The 15,229-nt window shown below is 43.1% G+C and overlaps 2 protein-coding genes across 4 annotated transcripts in view; one reads left to right on the plus strand and one right to left on the minus strand.

The window, feature by feature from the left end:
- snap25a (synaptosome associated protein 25a) overlaps positions 1-15,229 on the plus strand; it is a 131,660-nt gene that overhangs the window by 77,814 nt on the left and 38,617 nt on the right. The gene's annotated exons all lie outside the window — the stretch shown is intronic.
- Positions 1-15,229, minus strand: part of mkks (MKKS centrosomal shuttling protein) — a 146,896-nt gene that overhangs the window by 11,286 nt on the left and 120,381 nt on the right. Inside the window, exons 5-6 of one of the 2 annotated variants that reach the window (XR_015758540.1) lie at positions 14,373-14,419; positions 11,775-11,859 (exon numbers count right to left, since the gene is read on the minus strand). The exons of the other annotated variant lie outside the window; for it this stretch is intronic. The gene's annotated coding sequence lies outside the window, so the exon portion shown is untranslated. The remainder of the gene's footprint in view (positions 1-11,774; positions 11,860-14,372; positions 14,420-15,229) is intronic. 2 annotated transcript variants of the gene reach the window in all.

Below are 15,229 nucleotides of genomic sequence, written 5' to 3' on the forward strand. Positions count from 1 at the left end.
TCTTCACAAAACTATCGTAATGTGAAAGTCTGGTCCGAAAGGCAGATGTTCACCTGCATGGTCCCGTAAGAAATAGGGACAGGAGAAGGTCATTTGGCCCATCAAAGCTGCCCTGCCATTCAATAGGGTTATGGCTGATTCAATATTCCCCACGTCCACTTTCCCATATAACCATGTCATGTTTCACTAACATTGGTGGAACAGAACTTTCTGTGGTTCATAGAATCCCGATAGTGTTGGAAGCAGGCCATTCAGCCCACACTGACCCTCTGAAGAGCATCCTATGCAGATCTACTCCATCCCTATGACCCTGCATTTCCCATATTTTATACACCTATCCTGCACATCCCTAGACACGACAGGCTATTTAGCATGAGTCCAAAAGGGTGGCACTGGAAAAGCACAGCAGGTCAGGCAGCATCTGAGGAGCAAGAGAGTCAACGTTTCAGGCATAAACTCTTTATCAGGATTGTTCCTGATGAAGGGCTTACACCTGAAACATCGACTCTCCTGCTCCTCAAATGTAGCCTAAACTGCTATGCTTTTCCAACGCCACCCTTGAACTCTGACTCTCCAGCATCTACAGTCCTCAGTTTCTGTTATTTAGCATGGCCAATGAGAGGTGATCTTATTGAAATGTGAAAGATCCTGAAAGTACTTGATAGGGTGAGTGCTCAAATCTAGATCTGTGCGGTGGGGGCACAGTTTCAGAAAATAGGCCTTCCATTTAAAATGGAGAGTACGAGGAATTTCTTCTCTCTGAGGGCCGGATTTCCCCACCTCAGAGAATGGAGGCCAGGTCATTGATCATGTTCAAGACTGAGCTAGACTGATTTTTGATTGACAAGGTAATACAAGGTTATTGGGGATAGGTGGGAATATGCAGTTAAGGCCACAATCAGATCAGCCTGTGAAGAGGGGGACTCGAGGGGCTGAATGGTCTCATATTGCTTATATTTTATGTTCATTTCTCCCTTTGGAAAGGTCTTTGCTACCTTTCCAAAGACTCAGCACTGTGTTCTCCTCATAAGGCACCATAGACCATTTTTTAATATGATGTGGGCATTTCTGAAAGGGCCAACATTTGTCACCCATTCGTTATAGATTTTCAGAGGGTGGTGGTTAGCCGTCTTCTTGAACTGCAGCACTCCATGTGGTGTAGGTACATCCACAGCATCTATTAGGGATGTTTACTCTAATAAGCATCAAATTATATCAAGCTGGAGGGACTCCTGATTGACTATTTTAGGAAAAAAAAGTCATAGGCAAGTTCTCATTCTCCACATGGGGAAGACAGGAAGATGGACCCATAATTGATGGATTATGTCAGTGCAACACTGTCTGCGACTCACACTCTACAATGTTACAGGTGATGGGGAAAGCTGTGTGTGTCCCCTGCCATTAGCCTGGAGGATACCCTTAAATGGGCAATTTATACCCATATCTCTCCAATATACTGGGCAGCAGGAGAGTTCTTGTAGTGCATTGGTGGTGTTCCTGCCTCTGAGCTTGAAGGCCAAACTCAAGTCCCATTTGCTCCATAACATCTCTGGGCAAAGTTAAAAATCACACAACACCAGGGTATAGTCCAACAGATATATTTGGAAGCACTAGCTTTTGGAGCGCTGCTTCTTCACCACCAAGAGACAGTGCCTCAAAAGCTAGCGCTTCCAAATAAACCTGTTGGATTATAACCTGGTATTGTGTGATTTTTAACTTTGTCCACACCAGTTTAACACCGGCTCCTCCAAATCATGATAGCATCTCTGATTAGAAAATATCTGTGTGGGCCAGTGAAGTTGCACATGTGGTGCACTGGTAGTGTCCTTACCCCTGAGCCCAGCTAACTTAGGCTCAATTCCTACTTGCTGCAAAAGGGATGCCAAGTCTGAATCAATGATTACAAAATATGTATAATAGACAGCAGGAAAGCTCAACACTTCATGTGTGCCTCAAAAAGTTTTACCCTGGAGCTGCTGTTGTTTCAGAGCCTATCTTGCACTTCTGAACTTTACACTGGGATGCGGAGCGCCCACAAGGTTATAACTTTTGCCTGTCTTGGGCTTCTGATACCCATTTGAACTTGAGGCCAGGGTTTTAGAAGCCCATGAGGGACCATCCTGTCCAGTCATCCAATTCAGTGTAAGGTAATTCTGATGACAGATCATTGACCTGAAACATTAGCAAATAAGGGCGTTCCCCAGGGATTCCAGACTAGGGGTCGTCATCTAATGATAGGGGAAAAACCATCTGAGACTGAGATGAGGTGAAATTCCTTCACCCAGAGAGAGTTAACCTTGTGGAATTTGTTAGCGCAGAGGCCAGAACATTGTATGGTTTCAAAAAACTGTTGGATATAACACTTGAGGCTGAAAGGATCAAAGGACGGGGGTGGGGGGACAAGCAGGAACAGACTATCGAGTTGGATGGTCACCATGATGACAAAGAATGATGGAAGGCTGAATGGCCTACTCCTGCTCGATGTTTGTAAGTTTTCTCTTTCTGCAAAGATGTTCTGACTTGCTGAGCCTTTCCTTCACTTTTTGTTTCTCTGTAAACTACTTCCAGAAAGTTCTATTCATTCCAAAAGAAGCGATAGATAATCTGCCTGCTGAGGTTCTGAAGTGATTAAGAATTTTGCTGACATTCCCAGTTTGTTGTTTTTGTTTTGTTAATATGTTAGAATTTACTCCCTTTCCCTCAGTGCCCCGGTAATGAAACAGGCTTGCTTTCCCCAAGAGAAGTTCCTTTCTGCAGTTACTGAAAATAGCATCCATTTCACTCAATCTTACTGTAAAATCCCTTTGTGTTTAATGTGGAAAACATGCAGATTTCTGTATCCCTGCAGCTTAATATACAAAGAGACACTAACAAAATTGGAGGCAAATCCTTTCCAATCTTATTGAATCACCTACCTCACGATTAGATGTAACCACAGGACTAAATAGAAAGAAAATGTACTAGCAGTGAAGGCAGTCTTCTGTCTGGGATAATGAAGGCTTTATTTCCTTTCAAATCCTTCCTGCTGTCCTAATCCTACAGATGGTACAGGGGGAAGGAGGGGTGAGGAGCTTTCAATTTGTGATACACACAAAGACCTGAATTTTACTACAGCCTTCTAAGACTATGACATTGAGGTGAAAGGTGATTCCTTAACAGTCCAATTAACTGGATAGGTGGACAATTAACTGTCCAATTAATGAGAACATTAATAGACCTCCTATAATGGTCTGAAGCGTCAGTAACAGCCCCTGGGAAACGTAGATGCTGCTGAGACAGGCAGGAGAACTTGAGGTGGTGATTTGGAGGAAGTAAAAATATTTTGTTTTATTCAGTCGTGATATGTGGGTATTGCTGGCTGGGCCAGCATTTATTGCCCGTCCCTAGTTGCCCTTGAGAAGGTGGTGGTGAGCTACCTTCTTAAGCTATTGCAGACTGTGTGTTGTAAGTTGACCCACAATGGCCTTAGGGAAGGAGTTTCAGGATTTTGACCCAGCGACACTGAAGGAACGGTGAGATATTTCCACTTCGGGATGGTTTGTGGCTTGGAGGGGGACTTGCAGGTGGTGGTGTTCCAATGTATTTGCCGCCATTGTCCTTCTAAATAGAATTGGTCATGAGTTGGGAAGGCACTGTCTAAGACTCTTTGGTGAATTTCCCTACTGCATCTTGAGGATGGTTCACACTGCCGCTATTGAGTGCCAGTGTTGGAGGGAATGGGAGCTTGTGGATGTGGTGCCAATCCAGTGGGGGCTGCTTTGTTTCTGGATGTTGTCAGGCTTCTAGATTGTTGTTGGAGCTGCACCCATCCTGACAAGCAGGGAGTATTATATCACACTCCTGACATGTGCCTTGCAGATGACAGACAAGCTTTGGAACATCAGGAGATGAGTCAAGGAGCCAAAGGTGGGAAAAGGAATCCTTCTTGGGGTTAGGGAGGGGCAGAGGATTTGTTGGGACAGTATGATAGGTTTTGCGTTTCCTGCATCCTCATTAGAGGGTGAAGCCTCCAACAACAAGTGCACTGCTGTGTTAAAGCTTATGGCTTCTCCAAACAGTGTGGGAAAATTCTGCTCAGGCAAACAGAGCTGGAGCCTAAATGAATAATGCCCTGGCTTTCCCAGAAAATGGAGACTCTAATGATCACACCATTTCCAGGGTTGATTAGTTCCTCACTGCTTCTCAATTTTTTGTCCCATCTCTAGGGGTGGTATGGTGGCTCAGTGGTCAGCACTGCTGCCTCACAGCACCAGGGACCCAGGTTCAATTCCATCCTCCAGTCTGGAGTTTGCACATTCTCCCCGTTTCAGCATGGATTTCCTCTGACAGTGCAAAGATGCACAGGTTAGGGTGGATTGGCTGTGTTAAATTGCCCCATAGTGTACAGGGATGTGCAGGCTAAGTGGGTTAGACAGGGGAAATGCAGGAATGCTATGGGTCTGAATGGGATGCTCTTTGAAGGGTTGGTGTGGACCCGGATGGCCTGCTTCCACACTGTAGGAATTCTGTGATTGTAGTTTTTTTTTTAAAAATGGGATATGAGTATCATTGGCATGGCCAATTCTGCACTGGCTTTCAGCAAGTGTCTTCTGGAACTGTTTTGGCTAATGTGGCAAGATCCAACATAGTGTGTAATTCTCAGAACCTCTCAAGAGATAGTTTTTGATTTTTAAAGGCTATCTTTTGGTTTTCCAGAGCTGTTTCTTAATGCTTACTGATCCCTTTATTAGTTGATGCAGTCACATATAAAATTATGTTCTATATTTGTATTGGATCCACATAGAAACAGAATTAGAATAATTCATGAATATCCTCAATATCAACTTCATTAAACCTACAGCCAGAATATATAAGGAAAGCATCAATTTCCTAGATGACACAGTAATTAACTTGGCACAGGGCGACATGTTGAAGTTAACAATAATTCTTTTCACAAAATAATTGTGACACACTTCTACACACAGGAGAAAGTGAGGACTGCAGATGTTGGAGATCAGAGTCGGAAGGTGTGGTGCTGGAAAAGCATGGCCGGTTAGGCAGGAGCCAAGGAGCAGGAGAATAGGATTCTCCTGGTCTTCAGATGCCGCCTGACCTGCTGTGCTTTTCCAGCGCCACACTTTTCAACATTTCTACATACAAAAGGCCATCATCCTAAACGCACCTTCCACAGACTGGTATAGTCACAACAAAGTGCTTAGCATTAGCAGCAAGCATGGAAACAACTCCCCATCGTTAGAGAAACCGCTCCTCACCATTCCTTTCCATGCTATTCAGGGGGGTGACTTTTCCATAGTATGCACCCTTGTGAGTGAAATTTCCTGGATGAATTGGAGATTTCAAAAGCAAATTTGCCCGCTGACCCCATGTAATGTGGGCGTTGTCATCTGGCATCTGTAGCAGTTTTGTACAAGTGGGTGGCTGTCTGGACAATTTCAGAGGGCAATATAAAGCCAACCACATGACTGTGGGTCCAGAGTCACGTCTGGCCAGACTGGGTATGAACAGCAGATTTCTCTCCCTGAAGGACATTAGTGAATAAAATGGTAATTTTAAACAACTATCAATCACAGTTGTCATGGTCACCATTATTGAAACTGGCTAGCAACTGCAGATATATACATTGATTACAAATTACATCAGCTAACATATTAAGCCCATACCTCCAGAGCATTAGTCTGAATCTCTTGACAACCAGTGATGGTACCACTATGCCACCTTCTCCCCCAGTTTTTGTTAATGTGTAGCAAGTAAGATGCTCAAAGACATTTTAAAAACTCAATGAGTTTGAGTTCTGCTATGACTTTCCTCTGGGATTGCTCTGGGCAATAACCTGGCAATATGTCCTTAATTCCTGGAGTCTCCAGGGCAATGTTAGAGGGCTGACATCCCGAGTACAGGTCTACACAGTGCTCTACCTAGGAGGGTCAGTGAGCTCAGTTGGCTGGATGGCTGATTTGTAATGCAAATTGATGGTAACAGCACAGGTTTAATTCCTGCATTGTCTGCGATTCCCATGAAGGACCCTTCCTTCTCAAACTCTCCCTTTACCGCAGGTTAAAGCAATCACCAGTCACCACCACCACCTCCACTTCTCTCACTCATGTGAGAACAACCCTGTGGTCTGGTATGATAATATATTTATTTTTGCTAGGACAATTAGGCTCCAGCCTAGCAATGGAAGATGACATATTGATTAGATTAGATTCCCTACAGTGTGAAAACAGGCCATTTGGCCCAACAAGTGTAAACTCACCCTGCGAAGAGTAACCCACCCATTTCTCTCTGACTAATGCACCTAACACTATGGGTCAATTTAGCATGGCCAAACCACCTGACCTGCACATTTTTGGATTGTGGGAGGAAACCGGAGCACCTGGAGGAAACCAAGACAGAGATGGGGAGAATGCGCAAACTCCACACAGACAGCTCGCCCGAGGATGGAATTGAACCTGATCCCTGGAGCTGTGAGACAGTGCTAACCACTGAGCCACCGTGCTGCACTTATGCTTGGGTGAAGCTTAATTGCTGCTAATGGCTTCAGATTCTCACCCTTGATTGCCTTTGAACTGAAAGTTGATATAAAAATGATAGTGTACATGAGGAAGTGGTGGCATGTTATTAATCTGATCACACCCTGACATTAAAACGTCTTATTTAGAAAGTCGGGTGTTTGATTCTGTGACTCCAAACTCATCAGACGTTGACACTTCGAGTGACTGTCAGCCAGACAAGCAACAACCTCATTGATTTGGAGCCTTTGCATTTGAATCCTGCCCTCTCTGACATCTCGCTGCCTCTGGTTTAACTTAACATTGTCAAAGGGCAGTCAGTTGTTGAAATAGAACTGTTCCTACAGTCCGACATTAACAAAGAAACCACTTGCCTATTTTCCTATTGCAAATAAGGAATATGTTAGCACTGTCAAATGTTTTGTAGCTAAAATTAGAAATCTCATGTACTGGGAAGAGTTTCCTGAACAGATTGTCTGGGTGTGGCAAGTGTCAGAATATCAACTCACTCTGAGTGCATGCCTGTGAAGAAACCAGCCTGATTTTCCCTCAAGCAATTTAATTCGAGGGAAAGCAGGGGAAACAACAGAAGATTATCTATTTTTCAGGGATGTTTTATCCATAATTTAAGTCACAATCATCAGTTACTCACTTGCCTAGTTAATGACGGTAACTACTGCCTGTGTCCCTTATCTCTTTAACATTTTTAATATTCCGGCAGTCCCCAAATCTCGCCAGTTTCAGAAACTGTAACCCCGACATTTACAATAACAATTTAAATTTAAGTAGCATCTTTAAGTTCATGACGCATCTCCAGGAGCTCCACAGGTGTGCTGTGAAGCAAATCATGATACTGAGCTACGAGGTGACAATAGGTCAGATGACCGAAAGCTGAATCAAAGGGGTGGACTTTAAGAGTGCTTTAAAAGAGGAAAGTGCGGTCAAGAATTAGAGATGTTAGGGAGGGAATTCTAGTGTTTGGAGCAGACACAACTGAAGACATGGGGGCCAATGGCACCGTCTTTCTGATTTGGAATGCTCAAGAAGGCAGAGTGTAAGCAGTGCAGAGATCATGGAAGTTCCCAGACGTTACGGGGAGATAGGGAGGGCTGAAGCAATGGAGGAATTAGAAAACAAAGGGGGAGAATGAAGAGTGGGAGCAGTCTCAATCCTGCTGCCTTTTTGAACCGATGTTAAAAAAACAGTTATCTTAGGTCCAACACCTCCATTTAGGAAACCTTTTAACTTGGTACTGCACAATAGAAGGTTAACATAGAAGAATAGAAAATTGGAACAGGAGGAGGTCATTTGACCCTTGAAGCCGACTCCACCATTCATAGATAGTCCAACTCAGTATCTTGTTTCTGCTTTCTCCGCATAACATTCGGTCCCTAAGGTCTACATCTAACTCCTTCTTGAAAACATTCAATGTTTTTGTCTTACTACTTTCTGTGCAGAAAATTCTGTAGGCTGACTATTCTCTGGGTGAAGAAATGTCTCCTCGTCTTAGTCCTAAATAATTCTGGACATGTCAGTCATAGGCAACATCTTTCTTGCATTTATCTTAATCCTTTTATAATTTTATATGTTTTAATGAGATCCACCTCATTCTTCTAAATGTCAATGAATATAACCCTAACTGGGTCCAGTCTCTTTTCACACATCAGTCCTGCCAAGAATCAATCTTATAAAACTTTGTTGTACTCCCTCCAGAGCCAGAACATTCCTCCTCAGGTAAGGAGACCAAAATTGCATGTAGTGTTCTAGTTGTGGTCTCACCAAGGCCCTGTACAATTGCAGCAAGACATCTCTACTTCTGTACTCAAATCTTCTTGCTATGAAGGCCAATATACCATTTGTTTTTTTTTCACTATTGGTTGCAGCTGCATGTGTACTTTCAGTGGCTGCTGTATGGGTCTCATACATCCAGGTCTCATTACACCTCCCCGTTTCCCAATCTGTCACCATTCAGGTTATAATCTGCCTTCCTCTTTTTGCTACCAAAGTGGATAACCTCTCATTTATCCACAGTATGCTTCATTTGTCATGCACTTGCCCACACGGTCAGCTTGGCCACATCACACTGAAGCATCTCTGCATCCTCCTCACAGTTCATCCTCCCACCCAGCTCTGTGTCATCTGTAACTTTAGATTTACTTCCCTTATCAACATCATGAATATACATTGTAAATATGGGACCTTCTAAACTGGAGGATGCAGGAATTTCAAATTTAAGAGAATGATACCATATGTCTTACTACAAGAACCCTATGCATAATATTGTGCAAGCCGGGTACAGAACATGCAGGATTAAACAAGAACCAACAGCGCTGGAGAAACTCAGCAAGTCTGGCGGCATCTGGAAACAATTTTGAGTGAGGGAAACAGTGCTAATGTTTTGAATCCAATGTGACTTGCCTTTAGAACTGAAGAGGAAGTTGGGAAAGTGTATACTTCACACTGTGGAACAAGGTGGGGAGGAGCAGTGGAAAGATGGGAAGGTCAAGGGAAAGTTAGAGGGTAAGGGAGATTAGTGATTACAGGTGTCACAGGACAAAACACAAAGGGCGTGCTAATAAGATGATAAGAAATAGGAACTAGGCCATTTGACCCCTCAAGCCTGCTCTGCCATACAATAGGATCACGGACAAAAAAAAACTGCAGATAGAGTCATAGAATCATAGAGATGTACAACACGGAAACAGACACTTTGGTCCAACTCATCCATGCCGATCAAATATCCCAACCCAATCTAGTCCCACCTGCCAGCACTTGGCCCATATCCCTCCAAACCCTTCCTATTCACATACCCATCCAGATACCTTTTAACTGTCACAATTGTACCAGCCTCCACCAATTCCTCTGGCAGCTCACTCTATACATGCACCACCATCTGCGTGAAAAAATTGCCCCTTAGGTCCTTTTATATCTTTTCCCACTCTTCCTAAACCTATGCCCTCTAGTTCTGGACTCTCCCGTCCCAGGGAAAAGACTTTGTCTATTTATCCTATCCATGCCCCTCATGATTTTATAAACCTTTATGAGGTCACCCCTCTGCCTTCGATGCTCCAGGGAAAACAGCCCCAGCGTATTCAGCCTCTCCCTTTAGCTCAAACCCTCCAACCCTGGCAACATCCTTGTAAACCTTTTCTGAACCCTTTCAAGTTTCACAACATCTTTCCGATAGGAAGGAGACCAGAATTGCACGCAATATTCTAAAAGTGGCCTAACCAACACCCTGTACAGCCAGAACATGACCTCTCAACCCCTATACTCAATACTCTGACCAATGAAGGAAAGCATACCAAATGCCTTCTTCACCATCCTATCTACCTGTGACTCTACTTTCAAGGAGCTATGAACCTGCACTCTGAGTCGCTTTGTTCAGTAACACTCCCTAGGAACTTACCATTAAGTATATAGATTTGCTTTCCCAAAATGCAGCACCTCGCATTTATCTAAATTAAACTCCATCTGCGGCTTCTCAGCCCATTGACCCATCTGATCAAGAACCTGTTGTAATCTGAGGTAACTTTCTTTGTTGTCCACTACACTTCTAATTTTGGTGTCATCTGCAAACTTACCAACTATACCTTCTATGTTCGTATCCAAATCATTTATATAAATGACGAAAAGCAGTAGACCCAGCACCAATCCTTGTGGCACTCCAGTGGTCACAGGCCTCCAATCTGACAAAACAACCCTCCACCACCACCCTCTGTCTTCTACCTTAGAGCCAATTCTGTATTCAAAAGGCTAGTTCTCCCTGTATTCTATCCTTGCTAACCAGTCTCCCATGAGGAACCTTGTCCAGTGCCTTACTGAAGTCCATATAGATCACATCCACCACTCTGCTCTCACCAATCCTCTTTGTTACTTTTTCAAAAAACTCGTTCAAATTCATGACTCATGATTTCCCACGCGCAAAGCCATGTTCACTATCCCTAATCAGTCCTTGCCTTTCCAAATCCGTGTAAATCCTGTCCCTCAGGAGTCTTTCCAACAACATGCCCACCCCCGATGTCACGCTCATCAATCTATAGTCCCCTGGCTTGTCTTTACCACATTTCTTAAATAATGGTACCATGTTAGCCAACCTCCAATCTTGTGGCACCTCACCTGTGATTATCGATGATACTAAGGGCCCAGCTTCCCTAGCTTTCCACAGAGTTCTAGGGTACACCTGATCAGGTCCTGGGGATTTATCCACCTTTATGCGTTTCAAGACATCCAGCACTTCCTCCTCTGTAATAAGCTGGAATCCAAGGTAGATCAGCAGGAGGCTGGAAGAACACAGCAAGTCAGGCAGCAACAGGAGGTGGAGAAGTGAACATTTCATGACATGAAGAAGGGTTACACTCGAAACATTGACTTCTCCACCTCCTGATGCTGCCTGGCTTGCTGAGTTCTCCCAGTCTCTTGCTGGTCTACCATACAATAGGATCATGGCTGATCTCTCATTCTCACATCCACTTTCCTGCATTTTCCCCATAACCTTTGATTCCCCGACTGATTAAGAATCAATCTCCCTCAACCTTAAATATACACAAGGACTCTGCCCCAACAGCTACTGTGTCAAGGAGTTCCAAAGACTCTCAACTCGCTGAGAGAAGAAATTCAACCTCATCTCAGTCTGAAATTGGTGCCCCTTTATTATGAGACTATGCCCTCTTGTTCTAGACTCTCCCATGAGGGGAACCATCCTCTCAGCATTGACCTTGTCAAGCCCCTTGAGAATCTGATATGTCTCAATGAAATCACCTCCCATTCCTCTAAACTCCAAGGAGTACAGTCCCAATTTGTTTAACCTTTGCTCAAAAGATATTTCCTCCGTACCAGGGATTAACTTAGTAAACCTTCTCTGAACTGCCTTCCACAAAATAATATATTTCTTGAAATAAGAGGATCCTACTGCTCAAATATACCAGATGCAGTCTCACAATACCTTGTACAGTTGCCATAAGACGTCACTACTCTTATATGCCAATCTGCATGAAATAAGGGCCAACATTCCATTCGCCTTCCTGATTACGTGCTTCACCTGTATGCTAGTATTCTGTGTTTTGTGCATAAGTAATGGTTATTGAGAAGTGTGAGAGTCCAGAGTAGTTTTCGCAGGATCCTGGAATTTCTGCACCATAGCTTACGCTGCATTTCCACATGATGTTAGGATCACTGAGACAATTTTAACATTGAGCCTTTCAATAAGGGACAATCTGATAAATAAACTGAAGGACTCTTCATGATACAGGGTACAGTCCCTACCTTAGAAGCAGGAGGGCCCAGCTTCAAACCGCACTGGCTCCAGAGGCTTGTAATAATATTTCTGACCAGGTCGATTGGAAAGTATCTGGGAATAATATGGTAGACGTGTTAATGACTTTGTGACATTGAATTACTGCATGAACTAACTTCCAGGTAAGAAGTAAGGCAAAACCCATTGTTAGAGATTGAAGTTCTTTCTCAATTTGCTTCGAAGGCTTTAGAATCTAGAATATCCTTTGAGCGAAAATATTCTGTATTCATAAACTTTATGCAAAATAGATTATAAAATATTATGATTTGAGAATTGCAGAAGGTGCCATAAAATTCAGCTTGTCCCCATACAGCAAGTTCTAATTCTTGGGTGCCCCTCAATACAATTGTAATATTTTTAATATTTAAGTTATACTTTGCATATCAGGAATGTAGCCTGAGGGCAAAACATTTTAAATTGACAATTACAGCAAGTGCAATCTAAAATAAGCATTTCTCCACACACCGTGTTCCACCCTCAGGTAGCTCAATACAATTTCAATACTCTTGATGGTTGATTCAGTATCTTTTTCGAAGTTGAGGGATAGGCGATGACTATTTGTTCGCCAGCATGTTCCTTTAAAGAAATTGATGAAGAGCGACACAATTGCTTGCAGGGTGTGAACCGCCTCCACAGATTCTCAGGAGCCTCATCTGTTTGTATGCTAACAGGCCAGCTGTCACTTGGAAAATCAACATTTCTGTCACTTCACGGTGATTTTACACTAAACTTGCATTTCAATTGGTTACGGCAGTGCAAGGAAAGGGGTCAGGGTAACCATCTACATGTGAGGTGCTCAGAGTCACTAGGTGGGCTAGGTTGAGGGACAGTGAGGGGAATGGATTTGTCTTCAGGAAATTAGTGTCACTAAAAGTGAGCTTGATAGGGTTTGCACCCTAGGCCCACTTTAAATTTGCTTTGGACAAAGGTAAAGGTAAAAATGGGAGGCACCTGCACTCTCTGGGTGGGCTAGAACCTGTCAAGGGAACTGTTGAACGGGACCTGGTCATGTGAGTTGACTCCGAGGCTCATCGTGTTTAATCAGCTTGTGGTGACAGTAAAGATAGCAAACAGAATACAGGATTATATTTGTAAACCAGCTGGATTCAAATGAAAGAGCGATGAGGAGTGAATTGTTAAGCCATTGTTTCAGGTTTGCTTTCCATATCCTACTCAGTGTTTTATGTACCTTCTAAAGGGTGCCCTCTGCATTGTTTCCCTTTGAAGATATATCAGAGAGGACCCCTTATTAGACAAAAGCCTGAATGGGAAGTAGGAAGGAAATCTGATCCAATAATTGGAGCTTGTACCAGGCAGCTTGACAAGAGGTTGTGGGTTCAGAAGGTAAGATTTAGGGTAGATATCATGTGCTTTGGAGAGAGAGAATGGTAAATAGCTACAATAGGTTTCCATCGGGAGAGAGGATGATTCTAGGACAGTGCCTTCATTTACGGAAAGCAGCTGGAGGGAGATGTGGGCGTAAGTAGTCATGATGAGATCAGCTATCTTTTTGAGCTGTCTTCATCTTAGGTCTGCCTTGTGATCTTTTAAAGGATGTGAATGGTCTCAATGAGAATGTGTCAGATATTTTGAGACAGCTGTGTGTGTGATTTTTTTTTACAGCACAGGATAAATATATTCCTTCAAAAATGAGTTAATGACGTCGTTGTTCACCTTATTCCCCAGACTGGGGACACTGTACTGAATAGTTTACACCCCTGAATCCTTAATGAAATGAGGCACTTTTTTTTGTAAAGTACTAGTTAATGCTTTTAGAGGCCATAAATAAATAAAATGAATAAAATAAATTTGTCACAGGAAGCATTTGAGGCCAAAACATTGAATGCTTTTTAGAAGGAATTAAATATAGTTCTTAGATCTGAAGGAATGCCACAATGCCACAATGGACAAAGGGCATAGGGAGAAAGCAGGAATTGGGTACTGTACTGAGTAGGGCGATCAGTCATGCTCACAGTGAATGGCAGAGCAGGCTGGAAGGGCTGAATGGCCTACGCTGGTTTCTGTTTTCTATGTTAGAGGAATATCAAACCCCGCAGGCTATCAAATGTTACCTGAAATATTCCATGATGTGGGTGTTGCTGGCTAGATTGAAGTTTATTCCCCAACCATAGCTCCTCCGCATTTGTATCTTAAACTTGCAACATCTTACTCTGAGATTTGGTCCTGGACTCTCCCTAAAGGAGAAATGGCATTTCCACGTCTACCCCAACGAGTCCTCTGAGAATCTTGCATGGTTCAACAAGGTCATCTCTCATACTAGCTTTCTTATTGAAGGCATTGTGTCCATGTGGTCAATGTGCTTCCACAGGGCTGTTAGGTAGGGAGTTGTAGGAGGCCAATCCAGCAAGGTAAAGGCTAAGTCTGGCTAATGTAAAGCTGGGAGGGGAATATGGAAATGATAGCATTACCATGAGCCTTCCACTGTTGTCATTCTCGGTGGTGAGGTCTCAGGTTCAGGAGTTGCTTTTGAAGGTAGAAAAGTAATCTGATATGTATTTTACTTAATTGTTATTGAACACTTAGTCAGCAATAGAAGTTGGACTTACCATAGGCTCAAAAATCCTCATGATAGAGTGACTGAGTCATTTCAGGCCTAAAATCAAAACAGAAAGTGAAATAACTCCACAGAAGCTGGTTTACCAACACCAAGTCGCTCTTTATTTTCACTTGGAGAATCCTTGATCCAGCTCCGTCAAAAGCCAGCTCTCAGAGTGAACAGAACCTCTAACACTCTTGTTTATATCTGTCAGCCAGGGCTCCCTGATTGGACCAGATTAACAGCCCCAGTCAGGGAACCTATATTCTACGAAGTCCACCTGGCTGACCTTGTTACAATTACTACAGAAAATGCTTGAGAAACCATTATCAGTGTCTCTTTTGTTAGTTCTGGTCACCCTCATAGTCTGTTCCACTCGCTCCTCTTCCTTCTCTCAACAGCATAATAACCCCCAATTTCCAGCTACTTTCACTCTGAAGAGGTGTCATGCTAGACTCGAAATATTAACTCTGTTTCTCTCTCCACAGATGCTGCCAGACCCTGTTGAGTTTCTCCAGCACTTTATATGTTTATTTCAGAATTCCACCATCCACAGTAGTTTGCTTTTATTGAAGTCTTCATAAAGGGCCTGGTCTATATAATTTATCTAAATCAACTTTCTGAGTGGTAGAGATTTCACAACTGGCAGATCTCTGGACCAAACAAAAACAGAAATTGCTGGAGAAACTCAGCAGGTCTGGAAGCATCCATGGAGAGAAAATAGAGTTACAATTCAAGTCAATTGACCATTCTTTAGTTCTGAATAAGTGTCATACCAGACTTGAAATGTTAACTCTGTTTCTCACTCTACAGGTGCCACCAGACTTGTTGAGTTTCTACAGCAATTTCTAATTTTGTTTGTTTCAG

The sequence above is a fragment of the Chiloscyllium plagiosum genome, unplaced genomic scaffold (assembly GCF_037043375.1).
Source record: "Chiloscyllium plagiosum isolate Xiang-an unplaced genomic scaffold, Cpla_swu_hap1 HiC_scaffold_10, whole genome shotgun sequence".
Lineage (NCBI taxonomy): Eukaryota > Metazoa > Chordata > Chondrichthyes > Orectolobiformes > Hemiscylliidae > Chiloscyllium > Chiloscyllium plagiosum.